This window comes from Dipodomys spectabilis, unplaced genomic scaffold (genome assembly GCF_019054845.1).
Source record: "Dipodomys spectabilis isolate Male_0828 unplaced genomic scaffold, ASM1905484v1 ptg000697l, whole genome shotgun sequence".
In the NCBI taxonomy this organism is placed as follows: Eukaryota; Metazoa; Chordata; class Mammalia; order Rodentia; family Heteromyidae; genus Dipodomys; species Dipodomys spectabilis.
The window spans coordinates 193,719-221,130 of record NW_024871374.1 but is presented as its reverse complement, the minus strand read 5'-3'; positions in this window follow the sequence as shown (position 1 = coordinate 221,130).

The window sequence follows — 27,412 nt, the reverse complement described above, 5'->3', positions numbered from 1 at the left end:
TCTGTCAGTCAATGCTTCCCCGTGGTCTCTAAGACATTTACATTTCTTTTCCCCCTGTGGTTTACAAGGCTTTACATATGGTGATCTTGGTGACTGCCAGCCCCTGGGACCTGGTCTCTCATCACTTTCAATGTCCAGCTGTGGACATCCTTTCCCTGTCTCTGAGTCTGGAGCACAGCTCACTGGTGCCATGTGTTTGAATACTTCTCCCAGGCTGCTGTCATGCTGGCCAGAAGGAAACATCTGCCCTACTACCCCAGGGATACACCAGCTATTTCCTTTGTCTGCTTCCATGGTACCCTATCACCATCCTTTTCTGATGCCAAGGAGGCTTGGCTTCACCTGTGTTGGAGTGGCCTGTTTATCTCTGCAGAAGACTAGCCAGCCCAAGGAGGAAGGCTACCCTGTATGTGCTGACCCCTACATAGCAGTATTCAATAACACTTTATGAGTTAATATGAAGTCCAAAGACCTGGGGCCCTTGGTTCTTTGCTAGTTAGGTAGCCAACCTATTAAAGAAAATCCAAGTCTTCTTGTCTAAAAACTAATTTACCTCACAGACCCAGACTATAAGGAATTCCCCTTCCCCGGTGTTTTGGCAAAGAAAGGGGAGGTAGCCTAATTAGATCAAACAAGCAATTGTCCTTTGATGTCCCCTTCCCAGTACCTACTCCTCAAATATGTAAATAAGTTTCAGTGAGAGGGGTGGGGGGAAGCCCCTACACAAATTCTGGTATGTTAGGCCTTCCCTAATCAAGAGATAATAGCAACATTCTTTATGTTTATTGTAATTATGATTCAAAATGAGCTAAACATCAACACCGATGGCATGTGAAGAATGTGGGTTGGCCGGGAAGATTTAATTTCCAGTCAACAGGACAGGTCACCTGTGAGGGGGGTGGGGGGGGAGGGGGGAGGAGGGAGGGTTGATTGGAAGATGGGAGGAAGTTATGTTCAGTTAGTATCTTCATCCCTCACGCTGACTGGTGACTGACTCTCTTCTGTTCAGACCTGTGCTGAGCAGAGGGTAAATGTGGGGGACCTTTCCCTAAGCGCCCAGAGCTCCCAGTCCTTGGGGATCTGGTGGGTATATAATGTCTATAATGTGCACTGTGTGTAGTGACAGAGATGGCTTTTATGAGAAGGCGGATTAGACCATAGAACACTCCGCTGGGGAACCTTGGTGAGCATGAGGTCAGTGGTCAGGGATGACTTCTTAGAGTAGTTGATACCTACACAGAACTAAAGAAGTTGAGTGTGGAGTTTGAAGAGACAAGCAGATGAGGACACTGTGGCCTTGTGAACAATGGCTCACCTGGGCCTCTAATTGGACTTCTATTTCTTTCTTTTTTTTGGGGGGGGTGGGGTCCAGTTGTGAGGCCTGAACTCTAGGCCTGGGCGCTGTCCCTCAGCTCTACAGCTCAAGACTAGTGCTCTACCACTTGAGCCACAGCACCACTTCCGGCTTTTTTCTTTTTGCTTATGGGGTGCTGAGCAATCGAACCCAGGGCCTCATGCATGCAAGGCAAGCGCTCTACCACTGAGACACCTTCCCAGCCCCTGGACTTCTATTTCTATACAGGATATATCCATGATCACCACACATCTACAGCATTAATGAACATACAAGGCCAATAAAACCAACTGCTACAGTTGTTCCTCAGCATTCAGGAGGGACTGAGTCCATGGACACCAAAATTGGCTGATGCTCAATTCCTCACATAAAATGCCTTAATGTTAAGCTGGGTGCTGGTACTCATGCCTGCAATCCTAGCTACTCAGAAAGCTGAGATAAGAGGATTGTGGTTTGAAGTCTGTGTCACTTAACTCCAAGTAACTACCTGAAAACTGGAAGTGGCACTGTGGCTCTAGGGGTAGAGCACTAGGCTTGAGCAAAAAAGAATCTAGGGACCATTTCCTGGCCCTGAGTTCAAGTCCCAGGACTTATGCATGTGTGTACACTGCCTAAATGTTTGTATGTAACTGACACTTACCTTCCTTATGCTTTAAATCAGTTGTAGACTGCTTATGATTTATAATGCAATTTAAATCTTGTATAAATTGCTTTTATAGTCTATTGTTTAAGGAATAATGGCAAGGAAAAAAAAAAGGCATGGAACCTGGGGGGACATTGTTCAGAGTAGACCACTTGCCTAGCATGTACAAAGCCCTGGGTTCGATCCCTAGCACTCCAGAAAATTTTGGTAAAAAAGAAAATCTACACATGTTCAATAAAGATGCAGTATTTTTCTTGAATATTTTTGTTCTGCATTTGGCCAGATCCATGAATATGCAGGGACCATCATAGGTAAAATCAGTACCTAGAAGTCGTGTGCCATCTATAAAGCATATAATTGAATCCCGAAGGTTCTGTTGGGCAGCCAGCTTTTCTCCACAGCAATCAAACTCCAGTGCAGCCCAAAGGTGATCCATAAAGATCTTCCAAGCATTGAGCTCACTTTTGAAATCTGTGCCATGCAGTGCAGGTTGGCTGTCCTGATTCAGGCCGGCTGTGTTACTCACTCCCTTCTGGCCATTCTAGAGAAACAGATCTGTACCAGACACCTTTCTGCCTGCTGAAATGCTCCCAAGTGCCTTTGAATAAGATTAACTGCACATGGAATAGACTTGTTTTTTTCCTCCTGCCATCCCATCATGATTTGGGTAGGTTTGATAGGACAAAATAGAGAAACTGGTTTTTTTTTCCCCCACCATTTCCCGGTGACATTCTTTGCTGTCACCACCAAAAAAGCACCATTAAAAGAACTGAAAAATATGAAAAATGATCCTCTCTCTTCTGGAAAGACTGCTGCTTGCAATCTTGAGATAGTTGATAAAAGAAGAAAAAAAAGACAGAAGACTGCAAGGGGAGGGGGGTTGGGTTGGAGCTGGGGGAAGGGGGTGGGGGGAAGTGTAGGACAACAGGATTCTGAATTCTGAATTTAGAAACCTTGCCTGGTTCTCCGGATCTGATTTGGCCAGAGAATGCAGGCATCAGATAAAAATAACAAGTCACACAGTAGAGGACAGATCTCCAGCTTCTCCTCTGCCTGGGGCTGCACATGCCCAGTCTGGGCCTCTTTGGTGGAGAAGCTCAGAGCAGCATTCCCCAGCAGAAGGCCAGAGTGAGAAAGGGCTTGTGTTTGATGTATGAGCTTTGGTTTGCCATTGTGAGTCACCCCAGAACTAGCTGCAGGCAAAACAAAAATCTTTTGTGATTAATTAGAAAAACTGGACAATTATGAATTGACTGCACACAGCCAGGATATGGTAATATAAATAGTAATGACTCTGACGGGGCTTGATGTACACTCGTGTTTATATGAGATCATTGGAGAAAGGCAAAAACTCTAACATGGAATCTGCTGAACTAGGGTGATTTCTCATCTTGACAATTTGTGGGTCTTGACTAGGAGTTCCCTTGACACCTTCCAAACAGGATCTACTTTTATTTAGTTATTTATTTTTGTGGATATCGCTCTAAATACTGGTTTCTGCACCAAATAATGTTTTCCCTTTCTCTCTGTCTCTCTGTCTCTGTCTGCCTGCCTGCCTGCCTGTCTGTCTGTCTGTCTGTCTCTCTCCACTGAACACAGGCGTGCCTTTCCAAAACTGAAATTCCCATCTTTCTGGTTCTTTGTCATGGCTTCCACTGTGACATGCTCAGATACCAAGGATACAGATAGCATTTGTATTTCTAGGCAGTAGCTGTTTTGCTCTGAAGGGAAACGAACCATCGGTGAGCTATTTTACCAAGGAAAGAAAAGGGCAGAATGTCTTAGGAATCTACTGAATTACTATCTTTGGGGGAATGTAGAGTAGAAAGGTCTCTATACCTTAAAGCTGAGCAAAGCTTTTAATAACCACTGGGTGTTATTATGATGATTAATTATTATTATTATTGTGATTCCATCTTATCTCTCCTCATTTCCCTCTCTTGCCTGCCATCTTTCCCCTCTTTCTCTGCTCTCTGCCACATACAGAATGGCCACATCCTACACAATGCAACTAGGGAAACGATGATTATTATTTTTACCAAGTTAGTTCACAATGAAAAATAATTAAACCCTGACAGAGCTTGCAAATGTCAAAATACAAATTTCCTCCAGTGATTGTTTTTTAACCACCGGGGTAAGCAAGTTATCCTTTGTCCTGGGGCAACAAAGAGTAGCCAGCTATGGTCACAGCCCCAAGAGTAAGCAAAAGAAAATGCCTTCCCACTGCTTGGGGCCCCCAGTGCCTTCCCTACTTGGATAAAGCATCTCTCAGACCTTTGAAATTTAGTTTCTGCCAGGCAATTAACTTGTCTTAATGGTGCTTTCTATGTCTCCAAGTGCCTTTTTGGGGGCTCTGTTTGCACTGGCCAGCCTTCACATTGTTTTCTATTATTATTCAAGCAGGGCCGCCTCAGTAGTAAACCCATTGACCATTCAATCAGAGCAGTAGCTGCTGCGGATAATTAAAAGTTCCCAACCTCCTGCCCCAAGGCCAGGCTAGAGCCAGTCAGAGAGGAGCCAGGTCCCAGCAGCTCAGGGACCAATCGATCAGCTGATTAACCCTTCTTACCGATTGGTTAGAGCTGATTGCATCTCTAGTAAAGAAATCTGCTCTGGCCCTGGGGCATAGAGTGGGGGGGGGGGGGGGTGAGGCTGGAGTCACTGTCCTCACACAAAGTAGAGGGAGGGAGGGAAAGAGACCTCCTCAGTCACATTATACAGATTTTTATCTCTGAACCTCTGTTTTTCCATTAGATTATCTCTGTTTTCATTTGTAGACAAAAAAAAAAAAAAAATTCTCCCAGTTTCCCAAAAGGCAGAAAAGGTAGAAAAGGTGAGTTGGTGAATTCTTTCTGACCAGGATCCTTACTACCCCTTGAAAAATGGCTGAGGGGAGAAAGCAGGGGGTGGGGGGAGACATACCCTTAATAAAACAGGTCCCTCTTCGGGAAATTTATTTGCAGACTCAAGTAATAGGAGTTGTATTTACCAGGTAGTGAGTGTTTACTGGGATATGGATGAGGAATTTGTCTTTCATGGTGCCTACAATATGGCACTTTGAGTTACAGATACTGTATATACAGAATAACACACAGAATGTTAACACAGAAGCATTTGGGGGAAAAAAAGTGCTCTGCTGTCTTTGAAGGGAGGAATTGAGATGCTATCACACAGGGCTAGTGGCCAGGTTTTTCTGAGCAACTCCTCTGGCTTTCTTAAAGACACATCTCTCTGATGTGGTAGGACAGCACCAGCTGTGCTGGTCCCAGGCTTAACATTTCCACCTGTGACAAAATGGGGGGCCAAGAGGAAGTTTGCAAAATAGAATTGGCAAACATTGTTCTGCCAGGCGTCCATTGGCAGTGTGAAAGACAAGAGAGTAGACCGCAAATGCTGTCAGTGGGAAATGCAACTAGAAAGTTGGGAAACCAGTATTCTCAAGATGCTCACATCTATTTGTCCTTCTTTTGAGATGCTTCTTCTCTGTGAGACAGTAAGAACTGAGAATTAGAAATTGCCAGGTAGTTCACAGCACCAGACAGAGCTCAGATTCTACTGTGAGGGTTAGAGCTCAGATTCTACTGTGAGGGTTAGAGTTGAGACACATGGTTTTGTGCCCTGCTTGGTGTGGGATTTGGGGACTACAGGCTTTTTGTGAGCTGGTAAAGGCACATGGCTAAAGAGCTTTTCACCTGGGGAGGGAGGGAGAGAGGGAGGAGGGAAGAGAGGGAGAGGGAGGGGAAGACGGGAGGAGGAGGGGGAGGGGGAGGGGGAGAGAGAGGGACCTACTCCTTCAATGAGGCTGAAGGCAAGTGAGCAGAACAATCTTGGCAAAAAGTTTTGGGGCCCAAAAGAAGGAAAAAAAAAACATTTCAGTAGCGTAAAGGAGGCTGTTTTCACTCTTGGGACCCAATGACCGAAGATTACATGAGCCTTGACATATTTATTCGTTTCTCGAAGGTCTTAGTCATGTCATAAAGTTATCAAAATGTACATGCACGTGCACACACACACACACACAGAGATATTGAAAATTGACTCATAGCTGTTCAGTTGAGTCTTAAACACATTTCTGCAATCAAAATCAAATGTGTTAAAATTATATGTAACCACACAACACAAGACACAGAATAGAGTCCTTAAATGTAGGGCTAAGAATGCTAGCATGTCTTCTTAATATAACCATTACTTAGAAAGAGCTTAATTCTATACTGCTAACTGTAGTATAGAAACTATCACAAATATCTCTTCTCAGCTAGAAATATGCAGTGTGATTTGTCTTGTAAATGTTAAAATGCTCATGAGGCCACTTGGAATTTAAAATACCTTTGAATAAAGGGCTTGGGCTTACAATTGCTAATCTATATAAGATTCCTGAGCACTGAAAGGCAAGGTATAATAAAGAAGATCTTAGAGGAATAATAAGAGGGTACTTATAGGTTTGTGGCTAGGTAAAAGTGACTGTATTTGGGACACTGGGTCATTTAGGATCATTATGTAAGAACAAAAATAATTCATTGATGTTCCTCTTTGATTTTGAGATGACATTGTTCATGAGCCTTCCTTCCTTCCTTCCTTCCTTCCTTCCTTCCTTCCTTCCTTCCTTCCTTCCTTCCTTCCTTCCTTCCTTCCTTCCTTCCTTCCTTCCTTCCTTCCTTTCTCTTTCCACAATTCTTTTAAAAAAGAATAGGGTATTATACACTATAAAGCAAATGGTAAAACTTTATTTAAAACCAGGGTGGGCTATTGGGTGCACTCTTGTCTTTGTAAGGTCTGCACAGGGACACCTCCCAACTTCTTGGCTAAGCTTCCACCCAGTATCTGTTACCTAGGTAACTGGCAGACCTGGAAACAGTTACCTTCCCCTCCTGCTAGGTCACATCTTGGGCCACCTCTGGTCACATTCCTCCCATCTGACCATAGGCAGTTCCCAGACCCTGAGGTCACATCCGGATCCAGTGTGGCCACACCTTTCCCCTACCTGGCCACACCTCTTCCTGTCCCTGGCCTAGATAAGCCCTGGCCCAGGGGTAGGTCACCCCATTTTCTTTTTCAGCCATGTCTCTCCGCCAAGCATGGTGGGGGCAGCAGTTCGGTAAATAAACTTATTTTCCTGCCTGAATAGTGTGTGGTGTTCTCTTTATCGGCTACCTAATGAAACCTACCTATTTAATATACCTTGCAGTCTTGAGGTATAGCAGGTAATGCTTCTGTAGAATGAAGCTATTTTGAAACAAGTACAAACTCAAACCAGATAGGATTCCTGGGAGTGAAGCACTGTAATTCGAAACTTACCTTAGCCATTTTTTCTCTGTGGTAAAATTGAGACCACAAAGTACACTTTCACAGTCATCAGCCCTGGCAGCTTTCTCTCAGACTATGTATATTTTCGGGAAGAAAGCTCATCAGGAGCCACTGGTTCTCTATAGCACAGCAAATGGACGAGACTGGTGTTCTTTCCTGATTGAAACTTTTTGGGCATCCTTAGAAATGTCCTGAAGTCCAACAAAAGTAGCTTTGGAGGTGGGAGGGATTTTTGATACAATTTTGATACAATTTACCTTTTCTCTAAAGTTTCCTAATCTACCCAAGGCATTACACAGCAGACAATCCAACCAAACTGCAAAGTTCACTTTAGTTAGCAATCTGTGAAATGAAATGTGATCAGGAGCCCACCAGTTTCAATACCAACTGGACTTTATGCTCCTGCTAAATAATTTAGAGTAAAATACATGCAAGTGGCCATCAGATCATGTGTTTTAGAAACCCATACTGCATACTGACATGGTCCACTCAAAGGGTTCAAAGATTATTTTCCAAGTCCTAAATATAGAAATCTTAAGTTAAAAAAAAAGTTACACAGTGTTCAGATTTTCTTTGAAGCAGATCAGAATGCTATGTTTGGCTTTTACTCTCTGTCTGCTTAGGAATTCCTAATGAGTAAACCATTGGGCTTGACAGTAAAATATGGTTATAGGTCTTAAATGCAGGCTACATTTAACAACCCTATATTGATTTTTTTCTTGTAATTTTATTTCCATGAGCATTTTTGCTTTCTTAATTAGTAGCCTTTTAGGGAGAGATTTAGCATACTCTGTAACAGAGAATTTAGCTTCCATGTATCTAGTTTCTAGGAGACAGAAAGCTTGAGACCAGAGGCTCTGCTCCTGTAAGGGGGGGGGGGAGAGTGAGAGAGAGAGAGAGAGAGAGAGAGAGAGAGCGCTTGCTGCATGTACATGTACAAACATACACAGACACACACGTGACCCTGCATCCCGCCCTCCCTTGTCTGCCAATACAATTAAGACAAAATAGCACTGGTGAACTTGGTGACAAAACTCAACAATCTCCAATTGCACACTCACGCTCTAACGGGAAGGCCTGTTTACCCCACGTTCCTTATTAAACTGAAGTATTTTATTTAATGAGTGTGACTCATGCAAGGTGTTCCCATAAATCATCGGCTGGTTTACAAACTCAATAACTAGCCTTCCTGCTATAACTAGGCTGTGCACACCTTAAATTATTAACACGCCAGGGCCTTAAGGCAGATCTTTGATGATGATGATATAAACACTGTGGAGACAAGGTGCTCTCTCAGCAAAAGATTATTGACTCTAATTACCAGTTACCACAGGAAAAAGAAAAGAAAAGACAATAAAATATGAGGGAGAATTTAAATCTGAGATTTAATTTTATGAGCGCTTTAAAGACCTCCTTCCCACTTCCCCCCTTCCTTTTGCTTTTCTTTCTTTTTCCATCTTGTGGTTTTCGTTTGCTTTTACTTTTTTTTTTTTCTTTTTCCTTCTTGTTTGTGACTGCCTTATCAATCTTATGTACTGCTAGTATATAATGATCACTTTCTGGCTGGCTAATCTTAAAAGGTTGACAGTTGTTAGAGGAAAGGAAGAAAAAGAAACACCAGAAACTCTGCAGTTGTAATATTATGCATGCACATCTTTGAAATGAGAGGGAAAAGGCCAGCAGGGAGAGAAAAATGATAAAACATTGTGTATGTGGGGATCCAAGCTTTAATCGTTTCTGTGCATATACGTAATAAAAAAAAGGCGAAAGGAACAATGAGCCAGACTGCAGTCATTTTGGGGGAGTAAGCCAGAATGTCAGGTCAGCTTTTCAAAAGGACTCATTTGTCTATGTGCTTCAGTTTTACTGCATCCTCATTACACCATCATTGGAAGGATATAAAGAAGTTAGAATAAGGGAGTTCTAACCATGAGAGAGATTGTTAAAAAATGAAAATTCAACCAGCAGACAAGAGACTACCCAGAGAATACCCAGGCTATGAGAATACCCAGAATACCGTTTCCACCCTGGATATGAAGAAGGGGACTCAGCAGCTGGGAGGAGAGAAAGGGGGTGGTTTGGGGAGTTGGGGAGGGCTGGGAGGACAGAATGAAGGGTGGAAAAAGAGACTCAGTTTGGCTTCGGGCAGTCAAGTACTGTTATTTTGCTTTCCTTTGTAGCTTCGCAGACTTCTCATTTCAAGGACTAAATGGTTGGCTTTAAATTCCCTTAAAGAAAACTCCACGGTTATCATTTTTAATATTTAAGAAATCATACCAAGATAAAATTAGAAAGGAGTGTGTGTGTGTGAGTGTGAGTGTGTGCGTGTGTGAGTGTGTGTGAGTGTGTGTGTGAGTGTGTGAGTGTGCGTGTGTGTGTGAGTGTGAGTGTGTGCGTGTGTGTGTGAGTGTGTGTGAGTGTGTGTGAGTGTGTGTGTGAGTGTGTGTGTGAGTGTGTGTGAGTGTGTGTGAGTGTGTGTGTGTGAGTGTGTGTGTGAGTGTGCGTGTGTGTGTGAGTGTGTGAGTGTGCGTGTGTGTGTGTGTGAGTGTGTGTGTGAGTGTGTGTGAGTGTGAGTGTGTGTGTGAGTGTGTGTGAGTGTGCGTGTGTGTGAGTGTGTGTGAGTGTGCGTGTGTGCGTGCGAGTGTGTGTGTGAGTGTGTGTGTGAGTGTGTGAGTGTGTGTGAGTGTGTGTGAGTGTGTGTGAGTGTGTGGTGAGTGTGCGTGTGTGTGAGTGTGTGTGAGTGTGTGTGTGAGTGTGTGTGTGTGTGTGAGTGTGTGTGAGTGTGTGTGTGTGTGTGTGAGTGTGTGTGAGTGTGTGAGTGTGTGTGTGTGAGTGTGTGTGAGTGTGTGTGTGAGTGTGTGTGAGTGTGTGTGAGTGTGTGTGTGAGTGTGTGTGAGTGTGTGTGAGTGTGTGAGTGTGTGTGAGTGTGTGTGAGTGTGCGCGCGCGTGTGTGTGTGTGAGTGTGTGTGTGTGTGTGAGTGTGTGTGTGAGTGTGTGTGAGTGTGTGTGTGAGTGTGTGTGTGTGAGTGTGTGAGTGTGAGTGTGTGTGAGTGTGTGTGTGAGTGTGTGTGTGTGTGAGTGTGTGAGTGTGTGTGTGAGTGTGTGTGAGTGTGTGTGTGTGCGCGCGCGCGTGTGTGTGTGTGTGGTGGTACTAGGATTTGAACTATGGCCTAGAAATCTACCACCTGAGCCACACCCTACCTCCTTTGGCTTTCATTTATTGTTTCACACACTTTTACTTGAAGAGGCCTCAGATAGTCATCCTCCCACCTCTGCCTCCCTTCTTGGCTGGGGTTACAGATGTGAATCACCATGTCTGGCCTAAGCACTATTTTCTCTCTGTTTCTCACTATTTCCTCTCCCCTGCCTTTCCTTTTCTTCTATCTCCTCCCTTCCTCTCCTCCCCATCTCTTCTCTCTCTCTCTCTCTCTCTCTCTCTCTCTCTCTCTCTCTCTCTCTCTCTCTCTGTGTGTGCTAGAACTGAGACTCGAACTCAGGGTGGTGTGGCCCTTTCTCTGGGCATCTTCGCTCAAGGCCCCGCTCTATAACTGGAGTGACACTTTACAGCTTTCAAGAATCTCATGGACTTTCCTGCACTGGCTGGCTTCAAACTGGTATCCTCACATCTCAGCCTTGCAAGTAGCTAGGATTACAGGTGTAAGCCACCGGCATCCAGCTCCAAGAGCTTTTTCCTCTCGTGTTTTTGCATCCATCTCTTCCATCCATCAAAGTATTCTTGCACTGCTAAAAGACAGAAGAGAAGGAAAGTATGACAGGCTTGTGGAGCCTTGTTTAGAGGCTGTTGGCACACCTGTGTTTGTCTTCCCTTCTGGAAAAGACATATGATGTTTGGTTTTCTTACCATCAGGACCCATTGCTGTTGCAGGTAGGGGTCAGGTGGTGGTAAGGATGCTTGCCATGGAGTTGACAGTGAGCTCCGGTTTGAGTCCCGTCTCGGACCAAAGAGAAAAACAAAGCGGAACAAAACAAAAAAAGACCCCTAATAACCATTAGGACCCATAACAGAGTGGCTACCAGGGTATACACATTGGACCATCCTTCTCTGGAGAACAAGATGTAATCCCTATCAAATGAATGACCGCTACAACCTTCCGATACATTGGGGAAATAGCCACACAGTTACGTTTTCTCTCTGTCATTCTGCCTCTGAGCAAGCTTCATGCTCTCCCAAAGCTGAAAAAAGAAAAAGAAAAAGGAAAAAAAAAAGTTTCTGACCTTCAGGATTCTGAGCCTCTCTGGATGTTTCTCTGGGGTCAGATAATCCTGGCTGATTTCAAATTAGGATGGCTTTCCTAGCAGTCCTACGTGGGACTTCCATTGGACTTTATTATATAGTCTTATTTCGCTCGTTACCGAGAGGGGGAGGAAACACTGCATGATTTTGCCCATTTTAATTAAATAATGGCTATAATTCATCCTTCCAATTATATGTTACCTTCACGGTAGGCCTATGTAAATACTGAGACGGGGTGTAGTAAATCTTAACCTTACAAAAAGAAACTAGGATTCTTTTTGTATGGGCAGGTTGGTGCTCATTGTTTTGTGGGAGACCATGAAATATAGAAATAGTAGGGCAGAAGATCTACAATATTGCATTGTGTGTACACAAGTCACGTGCTCGTGTGCAATGCTCATTGTAAATAGGAAATTCACACATCAAGACCATTTCATGCTCTTTGCCCCAGACTCATTGTAATGCGGAGCCACAATGGAGCCTCTTCTGGAGCAGAGCTGCTTTTCAGGGGACCTGACAGGGCTCTTCCCAGTATCCGTGTCCATGCTCTTTGCTGAGAGATTGCCTGGGGCATGGCCCAGCTGATGGCTCTGAAGGGCCTTGCTCAGCAGGGTCGACCCAGGGCTCCTCATCAATCTAACCTGGAAAGGGACTAACAGAAGAATGTGTGTGCGCATTTGTCTTGAATCCTCGGGAGGGCAGGGGTGCCGGGAAGGCTGGGTGACTTCCAGGGGTCATGGGACTCCTGGCTGCTGCTCCTCACAAAGTTAGAACCATGGCTCCATGCTTCAGCTGGAAACCACAGACCCAGCCCCTTCTGCCCACCTGAAGAGACCAGAGCCTAGTGTGCTTTCCTGTTACTTTCCTGATGGTGTAAATTTTTGCTTTAAAATTCTGTGACTCCCTCCCTCCCTCCCTCTCTCCCTTCCTTCCTTCCTTCCTTCCTTCCTTCCTTCCTTCCTTCCTTCCTTCCTTCCTTCCTTCCTTCCTTCCTTCTTCCCTCCCTCCCCCTCTCCTCCCTCCTTCTCTCTCCTTCCTTCTTTTTCTTTCCCTTGTTCTCTCTCTTCTTTCTCTTTTCTCTTTCCTTCCTTCCTTCCTTCTTTCCTTCCTTCCTTCCTTCCTTCCTTCCTTCCTTCCTTCCTTCCTTCCTTCCTTCCTTCCTTCCTTCCTTCCTTCCTTCTTTCTTTCTTTCTTCCTTCCTTTCTTTCTGCCAGCCCCAGAGATTGAACTCAGAACCTGGGCACTTGTGCTCAAGGTTAGCTCTCTATTACTTGAACCACAGCTCCACTTCTGTTTTTTTTCCCCTTTCTTCTTCCTCCTCCTCCTCCTCCTCCTCCTCCTCTTCCTCCTCCTCCTCCTCCTCTTCTATCTTTTAAAATTCTGAGACTTTCTCTCTCCCTCCCTCCCTTCCTTCTTCTGATTCATTAGAGATAATGGCCCTTTCTGCCTAGGCTAGCTGTCAGCCTCCTGATTAACTTAGATTACAGGTGTGAACCATTGGCACCTGATTCAATTCTGTGACTTTTTGCTTCATTTTGGTGCTGGGTATTGAGCCCAGGAAAACATCTATTGTGCCACCAAGCTTCAGCCCCATCCCCAATTACACTTTTGTTTCAAAGTAGTGCATGTTTATATGATTTTATTTTTTGGAAATTGAGCACACATAAACATCAGATATTTCTTCAAAAATGTGATTGGGTTTTATATTCTGAGTTTTCTCGTTACTTTTTTTTTGTTTTTTTACACTTTTTAAAAATAGTAGACATTTCAAATAGCAAAAGACGATTAGAGGTTTGTAATTGATACCCTAAATTGCTATCACTCAGCTTCACAAGTTAGCAAATTGATTTTATCTGTACCTACCTCATTTTCCTTCCTAACCTTTTCCCCTTTTGTTCAGGAGGAAAATGTAGCATCACATCATGTTTGTTGTATACATTTCCATTGAATCATTTTTTCCCTTACACATTGTGGTAGAATATGCATTACATAAAATTTACCATTTTACCTATTAATGTATTTATTGGTGCTGGAGATGAACCTAGGCCCTTGACCATGATAAAGCCTGTGTTCTATCATTGAGTTGTACCCCCATTTCAACTTCCTGTTTTGGAGATAAGGTTTCCTGTGTAGTTCAGGCTGGCCAGAAACTTGTGGCCCTCTTGTCTTTGTCTTCTGAATACTAAGATTATAGGTGTATGCCACTATGCCTGACCATTTTAATTATTTTTAAGTTTAGCATCATTCTGATAAAGTACTTTCACATAGTTGCACATTCATCTGTTGCTGGATCTCTATAAAATCAACAAACCAAGAACAAAACTCTGACCCAGTAAATAGTAACTCCCATTCCCCTTATTCCAGCCCCAGATAACCATCATCCTACTCCTAATCTATGGTCGCAACGATGTTTATCCTCTCATATCTAGCTCATTTCACTTAACATAATGTTCTCAGTATTTATCCACATTTATACCATGTGTCAATTTCCTTCCCATTTTAGGGTTCTGTATTGTTTTATAACCTGTTGGTTTATTTAGTAAGAAAGCATTGAGAATGTTTTTAACTTTCAGGTTTAAGTATCCCTTTCCTAGTCAGTACTATTCTTTTGCTTATTTAGAAAGGAATGGATTTTCCAAGAGAAACTCTTTCTCCCCACCCCTCCTTGCCCAAGCCATGAATTACAGCAGGAAAAGAATATGCCATCAGTCACTCAAAGTCACAAACAGGAGATATTTATTCTATCTGCGTTCAGTTGTAAAGTTTTGCATCTGCTTGCCTTTTGTATATATGTTACAGCCTAAATATGATATAATAAGTGGCTACTAAGCCCAGATACTTTAGCAAAGTACCCATTTCATCCCATAGTCTATCCATGGGAATTGGTCCCAGTATCCCCCGCCTACTCTACCACATACCAAAATCTCCAAATGTTCAAGTGGCAAAGTATTTGCTATGTCTTATGACTATCCTCCCATATACTATACATCATCCCTCCATTACTTATGAACCAAAATAAAATATAAGTGACACATAAATAGTTGCACTACTGTACTATTTAAGAACAAATGACAGGAAAACCAGGCTTGTATATGTCCAATAAAGATGCAATAATGTTTGGAGAAAGAGATCTGCAATTTGTTGAGTCCTTGTATGCAGAATCTGCAGATACAGAGATATGGAGGGCTACTGTACCTGAGTTTTTTTGTTTTGGATTTAAAGGAGAGACAGGCTGAGGGTCTTGGAGGACTCCATATGGTTGTAGGATCACATTCAGAATCTAAAGCATGTTTCTTTGGGATTCCAAGTCCTTTGGGAATCAGCTCATTAGTCTTCAAAATATCTTAGAAAGATTGCAAAGCGTGAATTGCTCTTCCTATTTCAAAGGGGCGAATATTAGCAACATAGAATAGACTTAAAAAAAAAAAAGACGAAGCAAGGCATGCCCCAGCACCTGTCTTTCATCCCTCCAATTGTTGAATCTGCTGTCTTGATGCTTGCCCTGTCCTGGGCCCTTGTCTCTTGTACACCAGCTAAGAGAGAATAACAACTTATGCCTGTCATGTAATAGGTACTTCCTGTTTGTTCAAGAGAAATCAACAATGAATGAAATATATGACAGAAGCCAAAATGACCAAAGAGCATTCTAGTGCCACTCAGGGACTTCTCTTTGTCTTGTTTCTATTGGTGAAATGTCTTCCCTCCCCAACCCCCACCCTGCCCCCACCCCCAGGAGAGTGCTCCAGGAGGAATCATGTTCTAGAAGGAGCAATATGTGAATGTACTATTCAGCATCTTTATTCTCTTGGTCTCTAGTTACCAAGGTACTTCCAGTAGGAAGTGGCCTCAGCTTGACCCATTTCCCACAGTTGATGCTCCAGGCTAGCCCTTTGCTCTTTTTCTTCTGTTCTGGGTACTGACAACATTATCTTTGTCTTTCCTCTTCCTTAGTTAAAAAAAAAAAAAAAGAGAGAGAGATACTAATTCCAGTAGATATGGAAGAGAAGAAAAATTGCTTAACTTTGTACCTTTCTTTTTCACCTGAGTGATATATGGGCACTCAAAGCATAGTAATAGTTGTTTCTTCCTTCTATCTCCTGCAGTCCTGCCTGCTTCCATGAAAACTTCCCGTCTGACCCACTTAACTGACCCTTAGTCACCTGCCTGCTTGTGGTAGTCATTTCCAGTTGCTTTTGTATTTATTTTGATCTGTATTATTTCTCCACTCTGATGACTCACTGTGACTCCCTCAATTCGGTGGTCACTTGCTTCTGGAATTGGATGGTCCTGCAGCTTCTGCATGTGTGTAACTGAGACAAGGTAGACATTCAGGACACTTGGATGAAATGAACAATGGCAGTTCTTTGGAGGGAATGTGCTTCAACTTAATCACCTGAGGTTAGACAGAGTAGGAGTAAGATGGGAAAGCAGGGCTTTCATTTCCTAGCTACCAATCCAGTGTCACTGGCCCAGAAGAAAGCAAGTTGGAGCAGGTTTGAAGATGGCCTAGCCCATGGAATGAGGTTCCATGCCTGCTTTTAAGATTATCAGTAGATAGAAAAATAAGAATCGGTCATATTCTCTGAAACTACTTACCAATAGAATCCTCTGCTGCTTACCTGATGCGTATTTGGTGTTAGGGTTTTGGTTGCCTGCATTTACCTTTATAAAGTTGCAATGTCTTTCCAGCTCCTCTTTCTAGGCTCCTCCTTTTTTTTTAGGTCATAGACTAGGACATGAACTCAGCACCTGATACTTTTGCTCATTGGCCAGCGGCCTACCAACTCAGCTAGGCCTCCAACTAATCTAGAATATTTGATAGGCTCTAGACAAGGCTCACTGCTTTCTTACCACGTACAAGGCCCTGGGTTCCATCCCAACACTGAAAAAAAATTGCTCTACAGTGTTTAACATTTATCTTTGGGTTGCTAATGGTTTTAATAAAAAAAGGCTTGAGAACATTAGCAGTGCGTGTTTGAGAAGAAGCTACAAGGCATGAGTGGCTAAGATGCTGTTTAAGATAGTTGACAATTTACCAATCTTATTTGCTAAATGTCTTTTGCTAAGGCAAGCCAACTAGGCCGTAAAATAGACATGATAAGTAGTTTTATTTTTGTATCATCAGAGAAGCTTAATCTGAATGCAGTAGTTCATAAAACATTTCTGTAATGAGGAATTTAGAACTCAAAATATAATGCTTTTGTGACTCTGGACCTCTTGGGGAAAAAATAAAATGAGTCATTAAGTTCATGAAAGACAATATAGCCATTCAGCTTTAAATGTGTTTGCTGCATAGGCTCTTTGCCTTATGGTGGGACTTTTGCTTTCCTGGAATAGCTCAGTTCTTCTATTCCAGAAGAGTTTATCACTCTGAGTTCTGGTGATCATCAATCTGTACTTGTTTCTCTTTTTGCACCTCAAAATGGTGTTTATCTTTTTGAAATGTAGTTTACATGCTTATAGGAGCTTCTGCCTAGACAGATGGGTAGTCTTTTGGATTGTAGGAGTAAAATTTGCTTCTTGGAATTTCTAGCTGATTTTTTATCAGCTTAGGAACCGGGCAAAAAAACCAACTCCCACCTTTCCTCCACTAGGTTACATTAATGTGGATTAACTACACTTTTCAATGTATTTTTTAAGAATTAAATTAATTATAATGCATTTGGATTCCCTGAGCATTTTTACAATTAATTTGTGCTACTGAATTATCACATATCTCTTTCTTCAGGGATTAGCTCCTTTCTGATCTTTTGCACTGGTGTCCCAAGAAGTAATTTTGGACTAAAAAAAAAAAATAGACTCTTTATTCCAAGGATTTGCTTTTAATCTCCAAAGGTATTCTTAGAACACTAGAATAAGACGACAGTGGCTAATCTCTTAAGTAAGGATATCTGATCATCTAACAGTATAAACCACTGAAATTAGCAAGTGAAGGAAATATTCTCCTTCTCAAAAGGCTTTTGCATGCCAAGCTCCAACACAGAGCCACCAGAGATGCATATTTCCTGGTTCCCTAGAGTTTTATTCAGTTTTAAATCTCTTGTTTCAGAAAATATCTAGCCTAGAAAATATCTCTAAACTTTAACTTTCCTTCCTTCCTTCCTTCCTTCCTTCCTTCCTTCCTTCCTTCCCTCCCTCCCTCCCTCCCTCCTTCCTTCCTTCCTTCCTTCCTTCCTTCCTTCCTTCCTTCCTTCCTTCCTTCCTTCCTTCCTTCTGTCCTTTCTTCCTTCTCTTTCTTTCTTTCTTCCTCCTCCTCTTCCTCCTTCTTCTCCTCCTCTTCCTCCTTCTTCCTTTTTTTTGTCAGCTGTGGGGCTTGAACTCTGGGTTTGGGTGCTGTCCCTGAGCTTTTTTGCTCAAGGCTAGTGCTCTACCACTTGGAGCCATTTCCAGCTTTTGACTAATTGGAGATAAGAGTCTCACAGATTTTCCTGCCCAGTCTGGCTTTGAACCAGGATCCTCAAATCTCAGTCTCCTGAGTAGCTAAGATTCCAGGTGTAAGCCATGGGCAACAGGCCCTAAACTTCAAAAAAAAAAAAAAAATCTTAGCTCAAGTTTCAAAAACTCTTTCCATGATATTGCATAACTTCCTTTCCAAAGTCAAATCTGATCATGCTGCACAGATGGCTGCTATCTTACGAAAGGGTGCAATCATGCAAAGGTTAAGGTAGATATCCACTGACAAAAGGGCGCTGTATGGCAAAGGGCTTTGTTTTTTTTCATAGGTAAATGGTGAAATTGTTAATCCTTTAAAACACTGGCTCTGAGATTAAGGACAGCAGTGAAGTGCAGCGCTCAAGAATCTTTTTTTTCCCCACATTTATTTACTTAAGGGAATCTAATCAAGGCCTCATTTGTTGATCAAAATTAGGAGGTAAAATATTAGTACTGTGATGTCATCAGCAGGAAACTGGTCTCAGCCTCCTGAGTAGCTAGGATTCCAGGAGTGAGCTTGAAGTAATTATATGTTCTAGGTTGAGAAAAGTCCAAAAAATGATACCATCTCTAATGTAACCAGCAAAATGTCTACAAAGGAAATGTCAAAACTCTACTGATTTCACTGTACATTTTGAACTATGAGTTAAAAAAAAAGTGGTGCACACAACTTTCAAGGCACCTTCGTACCTTAATGATTTTTCTTTGTTGTCATCCCTTTGTGGAGAGTAAACTACGTTGCACAGTATCTGTCTTTCATCCCAAGGCAAATTTAACAGCCTATCTACCTATCTTTCTTTTCCTACTTCCATTGCTTTGTCCTTGGTTAGGGTGGTAAATGGTAGGAGCTTCAGATAAATCAATGACAGAAAAAAACAAAAACCCCTCCATTGATCTATAAACCTTTTGAGGTCCTGGTTGTTTCTCATAGTTCTGGGGAATGAAGAGCACCTGTTTCCTCCCTCCCCCCATCCCCAAATCTGGATTCTGCCACTTGTCAGTCATATCACTGCAGGGCTGCTCCTCATATATATATATACACACACACACATATATATGTACACACACACACACACACACACACACACACACACACACACACATATATATATATAATTTTAGTTCTTTCATCTATTAGATGGACACAGGGTAGTTCCTACTCCCTGTGATAGTTAATGGTGATACCTGCTAATAGATGTGAAGCTCCTGGGAAGGTTCAGATTTCAGCCCCAGGCCACAGCAAGCCATAATTTCTTTGTTTGACAAGTATTTTATTAGGGTTCTACTGACTGTCAGGCACTTCAGGGGGACACCTGGCATCTATTTGTGAGTGACAGAGATAAAGCATTCTTGCTTGTGTGGCTCTGCCAATCCAGTGGGGGGAAAAGATCATGAATGTTGAACACATTGGGAGGTATGTTAGCAGGTGTGAGGGAAAAGGGTCAGATGGGGCAGCTAAGGCCTATAATCAGGAGGTAGAGGTAGGAGGATTTTGGCCCGAGGGCAGCCTAAGCAAAAATGAGACCCTACCTAAAAAAACAAACCAAAAGCAAAAAGACTGGGAAGTATTAAAGTACCCGTTTAGCAAGCATGAGGCCCAGAATTCAATGCCCAGTATTGCTAAAAACAAAAACAAAGTAAAACAAAACAAAACAAAACACCAAAACATGATTTGAGGATCAAGGTTTAAAGCCAGCTTGGGCAGGAAACTCCATGAGAACTACTCATAAAAAATCAGAAGTGGTGCTGTGCTCTAAATGGTACAGTGCTTGCCTTGAGCAAAAGAAGCTCAGGGACAGTCAGGGACAGTACCCAGGCCCTGAGTTCAAGCCCCAGGATTGGCAAAAAAAAAAAAAAAAAAAAAGGTGAAGGAGGAAATGTTGAGCAAGGTAAGGGGAGAGGTGCAGGTTTGTAGTTTTACAAAAGGATTAAGGTAGAAGGGCATAGACAAGAGGTGAAGGTGTAAGAGAGCTAAGGGACTTAATCAAGTGGATGTCTGGGGAATGATTGCTCTTGACAGGGCTGGCAGCCAGGGTGGTGCTAAGGCCAGATGTTTGGTGAGCTGAAAGTCACTTAGTTGTCTATGGCAATCCTGTGTCATGATCCAGAAACTCATAACTGGAGCTGACAGGGTAGGAAAGGAGAACAAGAGGATGGATCTGGACAGACCCTATTGTACTTTCCAAGTACTCTAAGCCTTTCACTTGGAACAAAGGCTCCAGGTTCTCACTTGATTGTTTAAAAGATTGCTTTGGGACAGTAGCACTGTGGCTCAAGTGGTAGAGCACTAGCCTTGAGTTGAATAGCTTAGGGACAGCGTGCCCAGGCCCAGAGTTCAAGCCCCACGACCGGCAAATAAAAAAAAAAAAAAAAAAGAAAGAAAAAGAAAAAAAGAAAAAAAGATTGCTTTGGTTATTTTTGGTGTGAGACTAGACCAAAGATTCTGACTGCTCACTTTAACTTCTGAGCCTAATCAGATGGCTTTTTAGGACCTGGGGCTACAGAAAGCTCAGATGATGCAGACAGCAGAATGTCTGGGGTGTCTCTGGTTCAGTGTGTATGCTTGTTATCTCATTGTATTTGTCCCTTCAAGTTTGGTCCTCTTATTTATTTATTTTTCTTTCCTTGTACTTAGTAGGGTCTTTTAAGTAGCAAGGAAAAGAATGATTCTGGCTACCATGAGTCAGAGGATCAGAACTCAGTTCCTGTCCAAGCAGCTGACCTAAGTGTGTGAATCAGTTGGGTGAGAACGAGGAGAGGAGGGGCCCTGTTCTGCACATGGGAGAATGGATGCTCTGGGAAATCAAAACACACCTGTGGCACGCGGGTCTGTCTACCTGTTTGTGGCAGCTGTTTAACAGAGGCTTGGATGTTGAAAGGGTGGAGACAGTCTCAACTCTACAGAGCCAGGATTAGAGAACCCTGCCTCATCTTTGATGGGCACACCATTAGAAAAGGCATCTGGGGAGTCCTTATCTGGGTAGTCAGGGTGCTAAGCCAGCCTGCGTAGCCTCTGTTTCGGTTCCCGCTGTCTTCTTTGCGAGACATTCTTGAACAGTGTTCAACCTGCACATACCATCTTTTAAGAGATAATGTGGCTCTCTCAAAAACTACATTTTTTTTTTTTTTTGGCTTATGGGAAGCAAAGGTTTGTTTTCTCCTTTGGCTGATTTTCTACTCTGGTGACTCAGCTATTCCCTTCTGTCTGTCTGTCTCTGCTCTCTCTGTCTGTCTCTCTCTTTCTCTTTCTCTCTCTCTCTCTCTCTCTCTCTCTCTCTCTCACACACACACACACACACACATCCCCTCCCCTTTCTCTCCCTTGTCATTGTGGACTTAGTAATTATGTGTTGGTGTCTTTAATTCAGAGTGTGTGCAAGAGGATTTGATAGGTTTGGCTGGTTATTTGTAGGTCTGACAACACACACCTGTCATGCGTCATCTCTGTGAGCCCATCAACCCTGTCTAGGGCATGAGCCCATCAACCCTGTCTAGTTGCAAACCCTGGCAGAAAACACACCTACCGGATACCATTGAGAACAATGGCTAGGCTCTGATTACATCTTTGTGGGAGAGACTTGATTTATGGGGGAAATATATAAGTGTTACAGTAAAACTTTCTTTGACAAGCTAGGAAAGAAAGTGTAATTGTGTTTTGTTTACCAGAGCGAGCTCAGGTTAGAATTCTGTTTAGTAGGGGTTAAGTGCAAAGGGGCAGGGTTGTGGAGCAGTGGTGTAGCACTTGTGAAGCATGTACAGGCTTGATCCTAAGAACCACCACTGCCATGCTGGCTCATGCCTGTAATTCAAGCTACACAGAAGGCTGAGATCTGAGGCTTGCACTTGAAAGCCAGCCTGGACCAAAAAGTCCATGGGACTCTTTTCTTCAATTCACCACCAAAACACCTAGAAGTAGAGATGTGGCTCAAGTAGTAGAGTGCCAGCCTTGAGAAAAATAAAAGTAAAAACAAACCACTGCTACCAATAACAAAAAAAGGAAGAGAAGAGTGAGGGGCTCTGGAGTCATGCATGTCTAGAGCTGGTTAACTTGGTCACTCTATGTCCCACGCCCTGGCCAAAAGTTATGCTTTCAAATACGTGTGTTTCTGTCGTTTTATTCTTGCTATCATTTACACCATCTCTTGTGATAATTATTATCCCAATTTTGTTACTAGTCCCTCAGTTTGCACCTTCTCCTCTCTTTAAGCAACCTCTACTTTCACACAAGGATGACATTTCTGGAAAATAAGCCTGATCACATGATCACAGTACTCTGGCCTATGGCGTCCTCTGCAGCAATATTTCCATGACTGGATCCTCTCTTGATACTCAAGGGCTGTTTCTGTGACTCTTTTGAATCTTGGTTAATTCTTCATTGTCTGCCTGCCTGCCTGCCTGCCTTCCTTCCTTCCTTCCTTCCTTCCTTTCTTCCTTCCTTCCTTCCTTCCTTCCTTCCTTCCTTCCTTCCTTCCTTCCTTCCTTCCTTCCTTCCTTTCTTCCTTCCTTCCTTCCTTCCTTTCTCCCCCTTCCTTCCTTCTTTCCTTTCTTCTTCCTTTCTCCCCCCTCCTTCCTTCCTTCCTTCCTTCCTTCCTTCCTTCCTTCCTTCCTTCCTTCCTTCTTCCCTTTCTCCTTCCCTTCTTCCCTCCCTTCCTTCTTCTCTTTTGTGCTATGGATAGATCCTAGGCCTTTGCTCACATCAAGCGTGTAGTCTATCATTAATCCCAATATCTCACATTTTCGTAACCTAATTCTAAGCCTTTTCTGTGACACAAAGGCCTTTCTCCTTTTCTTCATTTGACCAGTCTGACGACATAAAGAGTGAAATCTTTGAGATGCATCCCTCACTTCATCTATATTCTTAGAGCCTGTCTTCTGGGTGTTCCTTGGGTCTAGTGTGTCCCTGCATTATAAACAGATGATCCATGTTGTTAACATGTTAACATGTTGTTCCTAGTGTCTGACCCGCTGTCTGCATGCTCCTGAGGATATAGCTCTAAGGTCTTCTGTTAACCCAGGACCTGCCATGGTGTCTTCCTAAAGACTGTTGTATCATTTTTCTGATGAAATGAATCAAATAGACCTTGATTCTAAAAGTTCCTCTCTGAGAGACAGGGAGCTTTTCTTTTGAATACAGTTAGTCCCTTCCCACCCCATCCTACCCCACCCCACAGTATTTTGGGAAAAAGGGGATATTGTTTCCTTTGTTCTCTTTCTTGTATTTATCCTACCAAATCCTTTCTTCAAAATATTCCTTAATGGCGATTCAAAAATGTGACCTCATAGTGGAGAAGTAAGAAAATATAGAAACTTGAGTAATGTTTTATTTTGTTATTATTTGAGAGTACTGTAGTCTCTCTCTGACTGATTTCATATCTTAGCTACCGAATGTGCTTTTAGCTTTTGGAGGCTGAGAAGATTTTCTGCCCATGAAATGTAATAATCTAGTTTTTCAGAGTGGTAGGGAAACCTTCATGACTTTCAGGATTGGGCCTAACTGGTTGCAATGTGAAGCAGGAATTCTTCCTAGATGGCTTTATGATCAATGTTCTGGAAGAGACTCTCTCCTCTCTCTCTCTCTTTTCTCTCTCTCTCTCCATCTCTCTCTCCATCTCACTCATTCCTCTCTCCTCTCTCTCCTCTCTCTCTCTCTCTCTCTCTCTCTCTCTCTCTCTCTCTCTCTGGCAGTGCTGTAACAGAGCTAGAACCTTGCCTTACTAGGCAAGCACTCAGCCACTAAGCTATACCCTCAATTTCGTGTTTTTGAGCTAGAAACTTGGTACATTTGGAACAAGACTGGTCTTATTCATACAATCCTCCTTCCTCTGCTTCTTGAATGTGGATGTTACAGGCGTGCATTTCCATCTCCAGTTCTTTTTCCTTTCAATTGTGTGTGTGTGTGTGTGTGTGTTTCTTTAGGTTTCATATGATAACAAATTACCATTTCCTCCTATGGTTGCTTATTCAAATATTCCCTGAGATTTTGACTCTCCTTTCCTTCCAGTAGGCAAATATCTCTTATACCAACACTTGAGGGTAATTACAAGGTTTCTTCTAGGACAGCTGATGAGTTTTTCAAGCTGATGAGAAGTGTTTCCCTTTCCTATAGCTCTAAAAGTAATGATAGCCAGTGGCTCATTATTATAATCTTAGCTACTCAGGAGGCTGAGACCTAAGGATCACAGTTCAAAGCCAACCCAGGCAGAAAAATCCATGGAACTCTTATCTCCAATTAAGCACCAGAAATCCAGAGGTGGAACTGTGGTTCAAGTAGTAGAGTGACTAGCCTTGAACAAAAAAAATCTCAGGAACAGCTCCCAGGCCCTGAGTTTATACCCCAGTCCTGACACACACAGGCACACACATACATACACACATACACAAAGAAAAAACAAAAAGAAAATATTCTACCAAATGAGTCACCAATTTCAGATGCTCATTTATTATTTGATGTTAAGCAGGCTCTACATTACAGTTTAACAGCAGAATAGAATCCTTATTCTAGTTGACAAAAACTGCAATGCAAATGATTTAATTTACTAGCATAACATTAGTCTACATATTATTATACTGATCAGTCATCATATACTAAAATCACTCATCCTTAATGTAATGATTTGGTATCCCTACAGAGAATTCAGTCATCAGAATGTCATTAGATACAGTAAAAAGATGAAAATCACTATTACACAGCAGTAAACACTATTAACTGTTAGTTAAAATAGCATTTAATTTAGCCACATAAGAGTTTACAAATTTCCACAGTTTACTTGGTCCTCAAATAATTGTCACCCCAAAAGTTAATGACACTTATGCGAACGAAATGACAGAATGGAATGGGGGGCCAGTAACCAAATGGTGTTTTTGTATGGCAGATGCTGGATTGTTTTTATTCTTTATTTTTATTTTTGTGTGTGTGCTGGTTTGGGGGCTTGAACTCAGGGCCTGGGTACTGTCCCTGAGCTTTTTTTCTTTTTTGTTGGTTGTGGGGCTTGAACTCTGGGCTGGGAAGCTGTCCCTGTGCTCTTCAGCTCAAGGTGAGTGCTCCAATGCTTGAGCCACAGCGCCACTTCTGGTTTTCTAGTGGTTTATTGGAGATAAGAGTCTCATGGACTTTCCTGCCCAGGCTGGCTTTGAACCACGATCCTCAAAACTCAGCTTCCTGAGTAGCTAGGATTACAGGCATGAGTCACTGGTGCCCGACTTGTCCCAGAGCTTTTATTGCTCAAGGCTAGTGCTTTACCACTTGAGCCACAGCTTCACTTACGGATTTTTGGTGGTTAATTGAGATAAGAGTCTCATGACTTTTTTTTCCTGGGTTGGCTTCAAACCATGATCCTCAGATTTCAGCCTCCTGAGTAGCTAGGATTATAGACATGAGCCACCAATTCCTGGCAAGGTATTGTTTTGATGTGCAGATTTCTTGGCTCTTGAAGCATTGCATTGGTCAAGAAGAGAAATATAAAAATAGGAAGCAAGGCAGAAGATTTGTGCTTTGGGTCAGCTGTGCATCAAGCATTTTGGGAGGGGGAAGTGATGGGTTTTCCCATGATGCCACTCTCTTTCCCCAGCAGTTCAACTTCACATTCTAGTTAGTGTTCCTGAGGTCTTGTGTGGGGCTGATAAACCCAGCTTCCATAAAACCTTCCATAAAAAGTATCTCTGGCTGGTAGCTCTCATCTTGCTAAGAATTATGGGAAGGTCTGGAACATACATTTTAGTATACAAGTATCACCAATGCCAGCCTTACAAGCAGCACCAGGTTAAGTTAATAAACATGTCTTTGCCATCCAATGGCTCTTCTCTGTTACAGCCCAAGTCCTCCATTCCCCAGCTTTAAATAAAATCAGCAGCAGTATCTATGATGCCTATAAATGTGGGCACTCTGTGGGTGACTTGGCTATATGCTTTGTCTTCATTCAAGCTGTTGTGATTCATTTCCTTGTTTATTCCATAACTGCGTGTTTTACTGAATTTGACTTCTGTGCCAAAAATGTTGAACTTAGGTATGGAAAGGGGCACCAGGGACCCCTCAGTATAAGCAGAAGGCAACACAAGGAAAATCACAGAATAGCACTTTCTGTTTTGCTTATGTTTCTTGTGCCAACGTAATAAGGAGAATGATGGCTCTATTTACCCATCACATTCACAAATTACAACTATCTCCTTGGGGAAGGTGCCCACGTTCTAGGAAGTTCTTTCTTGAAGGAGAGAGCTTCTGTCCCTGGGAATCCTAAATCCCTGGGGACACAGTGTCATGGCAGAGTGTCTGCACCTCCAAACATTTACCACCTTTCATCAAAAACGTACAGTGAATTTCCCACAGATGACTCTTTTTTTTTTTCATTGCTAGAGTTTAACTTCAGGATTTCCCACTTGCTAGAAAGATACTGTACCACTTGAGGCACATCTCCAATCTTCTATTTGATATTTTGCTTTGTTTTTCATAAATGGTCTAGAGCTTTTGTTCTGGGTTTGGACCATGTTTCTCCTATTGAATGCCTCCTGTGTAGTTGGGAATACAGGGGCACACCACCATGCCTACTTTATTTGTGGGATGTAGTCTTGCTAACTTATTCTTTTTCTTTTTTTTTTTTTTTGCCCAGATTGGTGTTTGACCATGATCTTACCAATGTTCACTTTCAAGGCTTTTCACCTCATTTGAATTACAGGAATGTACCACCATACCTGGCTAGAAACGGATTCTCTATTACACATGGCATGGAGGAATAGAAGCAGTTGGCAGGAAGTAGCTTGCAGGGTGTAAGCCAACCTGAATACTTCCCCTGTGCGGGTGCTCCAAAGGCTCTGTGTGGCACCCATGTGGTCCTGCCCTACGGAGCGTTCACAGATTACACAGAATCCTGTTAGAGTGGACTTCAAAACAATGTTATTCAGAATCACTGGATCTCATGTATATGTGTGCATGTTTCTCATGTGGCAAACACAGTTACTACTGAGGCTAAGGTTAATGACCTTATTATGGTAAGAATTAAATCAGGGGAGGTGCATAATACCTTTCCAGCTTAGAAGTGTTATTTAATCATTAGTTATGAATATTATTGTAGAGATAGAGTTATATACAAAATCTCAGTTCTTTTTTTTTTTTTTTTTGTGGGTCATGGGGCCTGAACTCTGAGCCTGGGTGCTGCCCCTCAGCTCTTCAGCTCAGAGCTAGCACTCTACCACTTGAGCCACAGCACCACTTCTGGCTTTTTCTGCTTATGTGGTGCTGAGGAATCGAACCTAGGGTCTCATGAATGCAAGGCAAACACTGTTACAGCTGTACCAGACTCTAGATGCATCACGTTAGTCTATGCTGTCATCAGTGGCAATGTAATCTCATTGAGCTCTCTCTCCTTTCTTATGGGATGCTCCATCAATGGATTTTTTTTTTTTGTCAGTCATGGAGCTTGAATTCTAGACC